Raw genomic sequence first — 6,852 nt, 5'->3', positions numbered from 1 at the left:
CCCCACAGATTTTCAATTGGATTCAGGTCTGGGCTCTGGCTGGGCCATTCCAAAACGTTAATCTTTTTCTGGTGAAACCATGTTTTTGTGGATTTGGATGTGTGCTTTGGGTCGTTGCGTTGCTGAAAGGAGAACTTCATCTTCATCTTTCTAACAGACGCCTGAAGGTTTTTTGCTAATATTGCCTGGTATTTGGAACTGTTCATAATTCCCTCCTCCCTGAATAAGGCACTGGTTCCATCTGAAGAAAAACAGCCCCAAACCATGATGCTGCCACCACCAGAGCATGTGAACGTAGTTGAGCGGGAGTGAGCGGGGAGCGGGAACGGGCGGATTTTGGACAGAGCGCAGAGCGGCATTTTTAAAAGGACGGAGCGAGCGCCCTATTTCCCCCTCCAATTTCGCTCCGCTCAAACGCGAGTCTAAGCATGCTCAGTCGGGCCTGACCCAGAATCCATCTGTGTCTTGCAAAGTCATCAACACACAGTACAACAGACAGTAGACATAATGGAGTTAAAAAGTACTTTAAAAAAGAAAATGACAAGTCATACAGGTGTAGTATTAAAATAATACGAACTAACAATGATAATGTGGTACAAGAAAACGAATGTGGAGACATCATTTTTTGTAAGTAAAGATTCATTTTGGAATCTGAAAAGACACATCTCTCGAAAACACGAAAGTGTGCTATGTGAACACACTGGGAAGACAGCAAAAGGTCAGCAAATTGAATACTTAACTTGTAAGAAAGTTTAAATTAAATATAGTGTAATATTCAAAAAATTTGTTTTGTCATTCAAGTAGGCCTAATGGTCTTTTTATTAAATTTGTGTCGTCCGTGAATTTGTATTTAATAGAGCGAGAAGAGGAGCAGCAGAATCAAAAGAAAACGGTTGAGGAATTCAAAAGTTTCTTCACTGTACGCAAAGGCCCAACAATAACAAAGGAGAGAAAAAGAGAGCTGGATGTAGCATTTTTTTAAAAGGTTGTGGTCTGAGCTAAAAGTGAAATCTACATGTAGATTTTTTTCCTTTTTTGGTGCGAGCGGGGGGCGATTTGAGTGGAGCGCGAAGCAAATGCGTTGAGCGCTGAGCGATAATGAGCGGAGTGGCCTGATGTGGCTTTGAGCGGGGGAGCGGAGGGGTGAACAGTTCTGTGAGCGATGAGCTGAGATTCTCTCCGCTCCACTCCGCTCATGTGCTCTGGCCACCTCCATGCTTCACTGTGGGTATGGTGTTCTTTGAGTGATGTGCAGTGTTGTTTTTGCACCAAACATACCTTTTGGAATTATGGCCAAAAAGTTTAACCTTGGTTTCAATTCTCTTGGTAAGAAAAGGCTTCCGTCTTGCCACCCTACTCCATAGCCCATTCATATGAAGAATAAGGGAGATTATTGTCACATGTAGCGCACAGCCAGTACTTGCCAGAAATTCCTGCAGTTCCTTTAATGTTGCTGTAGGCCTTTTGGAAGCCTCCCTGACCATTTTTCTTTTCGTCTTTTCATCAATTTTGGAGGGACGTCCAGTTCTTGGTAATGTCTGTTGTTGTGCCATATTTTCTCCACTTGATGATGACTGTTTTCACTGTGTTGCATGGTATATCTAATGCTTGGAAAATTATTTTGTACCCTTCTCCTGACTGATATCTTTCAACAATGAGATCCCTCTGATTCTTTGGAAGCTCTCTGCGGACCATGGCTTTTGCTCTGAGATGCAACTAAGAAAATGTCAGGAAAATCCTACTAGAACAGTTTAATTTTATTTGCGATTAATCAGAGTCACTTTAAATGATGGCAGGTGTGTAATGACTTCTATTTAACATGAATTTGAATGTGATTGGTTAATTCTTGTGACAACTGCGACCTCTGCTGGTTCACCTCCCCCTGCAGCGGGCGGGCCCCAGCGGTCGACGTCACCTGCTTTCTGACGCCACCGTCTTCATCATACATTTCACCTGTGTCTCGTTTGTGCACCTGTTCCTCATCATCGCTGTTTCCCCCGGTATATATGTTCCCTCTGCTCCCCCTGTCTTTGTGTGTAATTGTCTCTACTTAATGGAAGAGCTGTTCAACGCTTTGTTATATACCTGTACTGATTTCTCTCGCTGAGAAACATTAAACCTTCATTCCATCACGCCTTCTCCGGTTCCTCCTTGCTCCTCTCAACCCCCGAAGCCGTGACAGAATTACACACCAAATATACAACAGCAAGGATATGGAGCCCACGGGAGCCACAGGCGAGGTCGGTGTTGCGGAGGCGGTCCAGGTACATTCAACGATGCTGGCCAGCCTAGGCGCTGCAATGGACAATGTCTTAAAAGCGGTGCAGCGCCTAGAGCTGAGCCAGCAGACCCCCGCAGCACCGGCCGTTTCTCCGCCTGCCCCTGCCGTGCCGCCGAGCATGGGGGCACTGCATCTCCCCTTACCCAGGGATTTCGACGGGGCGGCGGACCGCTGCCAGGGATTCCTTCTACAGCTGGACATCGCGCTCCAGGCGATGCACCCTGCGCCGACCGAGGCACAGAAGATCACCTCGCTCGTCTCCTGCCTGTCCGGAAAAGCCCTGGAGTGGGCCACCGGCGTCTGGAACACCGAGCAGCCCACCCAGGGCAGCTACGCCGATTTCACCCGCCGCTTCCGAGCCGTGTTCGACCATCCACACGAAGGAAGAGAGGCGGGTGAACGGCTGTTCCACCTACGGCAGGGGACGAGGTCGGCGCAGGAGTTCGCACTGGAGTTCCGGACCCTGGCAGCGGGATCAGGGTGGAACGAACGGGCTCAAATCGACCATTACCGTTGCAGCCTTCGCGAGGACGTCCGGAGGGAGCTGGCTTGTCGAGACGTGTCCCTCTCCTTCGATCAGCTGGTTGACATGTCCATCCGTCTTGACAACCTGCTGGCTGCCCGAGGACGTCCCGGAAGAGGCCCGTCCGTTCCACCCTACCAACCCTACCAACCCGACACCGCCGTCCCCATGGAATTGGGGGCGGCTGCACTGCCGGGCAGACGTCGGGGAGGACAGGTGCGGAGGGCCTCCAAGGGGCAACGAGGCCGTAATACTGCACCACACCGCACCTCCCTCCCTGAGTCGAGAGGCGACAGGCATGGCATTTCCGCGTCACCCCAGGTAGCACATGCACATTCGCCACTAACCTCTTCCCTTTCTATGTGCACTGTCCCTGTTAGGTTCCCCGGCTTTCCGCTGCTTTCCCGGTGTAAGGCGCTGGTAGACTCAGGCGCAGCCGGGAATTTCATGGATAGATCCTTTGCCCTGCGGTCACGCATACCCCTCCAGGCCCTCGACACCCCCCTGCCCGTGAGAGCTCTAGACAGCCGGCCACTAGGGTCAGGTCTGGTCACAAGCTGCACTGTACCCCTCCTCCTGGTCACCGACAACAGACACAGTGAAACCATTTCATTCCACGTGATCGACTCACCCACATTCCCAGTGGTTTTAGGTTTCCCCTGGTTGTCCCTACATGACCCCGTCATCTCCTGGTCTAGTAGACGTCTGTCGGGGTGGTCGCGGAAGTGCCAGGGTAGGTGTTTGGGTGTTTCCGTTGGCTCGACCTCGGTGGAAAGTCCAGACAGTGCTCCCGCCGTGCCCATTCCCCCCGAATACAGGGACTTGGCTACGGTTTTCTCCAAGGCCAAGGCTGCTGTGTTGCCACCACACCGGCTGGGGGATTGTGCGATAGACCTCGTTGACGGAGCCGCACTCCCGAAGGGTCACGTGTATCCACTGTCCCGCACCGAAACGGGGACTATGAACGCCTACGTTACGGAAGCGTTGGAACAGGGCTACATTAGGCCCTCCAAGTCACAGGTCTCCTCGAGTTTCTTTTTTGTGAAAAAGAAGGACGGTGGTTTGCGCCCGTGCATTGATTACCGGGCGCTGAACAAAATCACCATTCCGTTCCGCTACCCTCTCCCTTTGATCTCTGCGGAGGTGGAGAGGATGCACGGGGCCCGCTTTTTCACCAAATTAGACCTCAGGAGTGCCTATAACCTGGTGCGTATCCGGGAAGGAGACGAGTGGAAAACTGCCTTTAGTACCACGTCCGGCCATTACGAGTATTTAGTGATGCCGTACGGGTTGATGAATGCTCCTTCAGTCTTCCAGTCCTTCGTCAACGACGTATTCCGGGACTTGTTGTGCGAAGGCGTGGTGGTGTATATTGATGACATCTTGATATTCACTGCCACCCGCGCCAAACATGTCTCGTTAGTGCGCAGAGTGCTGGCTCGACTGCTGGAGCATGACCTGTACGTGAAAGCCGAGAAGTGTCTGTTTTTCCAGTCGTCTGTGTCCTTCCTGGGATATCACTTTTCCAGCGCAGGTGTGGCTATGGAGGAGCCTCACATTGATGCCGTGCGTAATTGGCCGACCCCGACCACGGTTAAGGACGTGCAACGTTTCTTAGGCTTCTCTAATTACTACAGGAGGTTTATCCGGGGCTTTAGCCAGGTCGCGGCTCTGATCACCTCCCTTCTGAAGGGGGGGGCGACCCGGTTGCGGTGGACCATGGACGCGGAGCGGGCGTTTGTGGAACTGAAACACCGTTTCACCACCGCTCCGGTCCTGGCCCATCCCGCTCCAGTTCATCGTGGAGGTGGACGCGTCCGATTGTGGGCTCGGTGCCATCCTCTCCCAAAGGACGGGGTGTCGTAACACGCTCCGTCCCTGTGCCTTCTTCTCCCAGAAGCTCAGTGCGGCGGAGCGGAACTACGACATAGGTGATCGTGAGCTGCTGGCCGTGGTTCGAGCCCTGTCGGCGTGGAGGCACTGGTTAGAGGGGGCTAAACACCCTTTCCTCGTCTGGACTGACCACCGGAACCTGGAGTACATGCGGGCAGCGAGGAGGCTGACCCCTCGCCAGGCAAGGTGGGCTATGTTCTTCACCCGGTTTGTGTTTACTCTCACCTACAGGCCGGGGAGTAAGAACGTCGGGGCTGACGCGCTGTCCCGCCAGCATGACACGGAGGAGAGGCCAGTGGATGATGCTCCCGTGCTCCCGGAGTCATGCATCGTGGCACCGGTGGTATGGGAACTGGACGCGGACATCGCCGGAGCGCAGCGCGACGAGCCCTCTCCGCCCACATGCCCTGAGGGCCGTACGTATGTGCCGGCGTCTGTCCGCGACCGCCTCATCTACTGGGCGCATACATCTCCCTCCTCCGGTCATCCTGGCATCGGGCCAACAGTGCGCGCCCTGGCCGGTAAGTACTGGTGGCCCACGTTAGCCAAGGACGTGAGGGTTTACGTCTCTTCCTGCTCCGTGTGTGCCCAGAGTAAGGCACCCCGGCACCTACCTGTGGGCAAGTTGCACCCCTTGCCCATTCCACAACGACCATGGTCCCACATTTCTGTTGATTTTTTGACGGATCTCCCCCCTTCCCAGGGCCATACCACCATCCTGGTCGTTGTGGATCGGTTCTCGAAGTCCTGCCGCCTCTTGCCTCTGCCCGGCCTTCCTACTGCCCTACAGACCGCGGAGGCCCTGTTTACACACGTCTTCCGGCACTATGGGGTGCCCGAGGACATCGTGTCTGACCGGGGTCCCCAATTCACGTCTAGAGTGTGGAAGGCGTTTATGCAACACCTGGGGATCTCGGTCAGCCTGACCTCGGGCTACCATCCCCAGTCCAACGGGCAGGTGGAACGGGTCAATCAAGAAGTGGGTAGGTTCCTCCGGTCCTACTGCCAGGACCGGCCGGGGGAGTGGGCAGAGTTTCTGCCGTGGGCAGAATATGCACTAAATTCTCTGCACCACTCCTCCACGGGCGTGACGCCTTTCCAGTGCGTCCTGGGCTACCAGCCGGTCCTGGCGCCGTGGACGCCGAGCCAGACCGGTACCCCTGCGGTGGACGACTGGTTCCGGCGGGCAGCGGGCACATGGGAGGCAGTACAATCCCGGCTCCGGCTCGCTGTCCGCCGTCAAAAGGCCTCTGCTGACCGCCACCGCGGGGAGGCCCCGGTGTATCGGCCGGGCGACCGGGTCTGGCTCTCGTCCAGGGACCTGCCCCTCCGCCTGCCCTGCCGGAAGCTAGCCCCGCGGTTTGTGGGGCCTTTTAAAGTCCTGAGGAGAGTCAACGAGGTAACATATCGGTTACGCCTTCCCCCCGACTACCGTATTAACCCCTCGTTTCATGTGTCTCTCCTCAGGCCGGTGGTGGATGGTCCCCTCCAGGGGTGTGAGGTGCGGGAGGTTCCCCCTCCCCCTCTGGACATCGAGGGGGCTCCGGCGTACTCTGTCCGCTCCATCATCGACTCGAGGCGCCGGGCGGGGGGCCTCCAGTACCTCGTGGAGTGGGAGGGGTACGGCCCGGAGGAGCGGAGCTGGGTTCCGGTGAAGGACGTCCTGGCTCCCGTCCTTGTCCGCGACTTCCATCAGCGTCGGCCGGACCGCCCTGCTCCGCGCCCCCCGGGTCGGCCCCGAGGCCGGTGTCGTCGCGCGGCTGGGGTCGCGCGTCAGGGGGGGGGTACTGTGACAACTGCGACCTCTGCTGGTTCACCTCCCCCTGCAGCGGGCGGGCCCCAGCGGTCGACGTCACCTGCTTTCTGACGCCACCGTCTTCATCATACATTTCACCTGTGTCTCGTTTGTGCACCTGTTCCTCATCATCGCTGTTTCCCCCGGTATATATGTTCCCTCTGCTCCCCCTGTCTTTGTGTGTAATTGTCTCTACTTAATGGAAGAGCTGTTCAACGCTTTGTTATATACCTGTACTGATTTCTCTCGCTGAGAAACATTAAACCTTCATTCCATCACGCCTTCTCCGGTTCCTCCTTGCTCCTCTCAACCCCCGAAGCCGTGACAATTCTAAACACAGCCACATCCCCAGTTATAAGA

The sequence above is a fragment of the Esox lucius genome, chromosome 19 (genome assembly GCF_011004845.1).
Source record: "Esox lucius isolate fEsoLuc1 chromosome 19, fEsoLuc1.pri, whole genome shotgun sequence".
Lineage (NCBI taxonomy): Eukaryota > Metazoa > Chordata > Actinopteri > Esociformes > Esocidae > Esox > Esox lucius.
The sequence above is the reverse complement of the archived record's forward strand: the minus strand, read 5'-3'. Positions refer to the sequence as shown.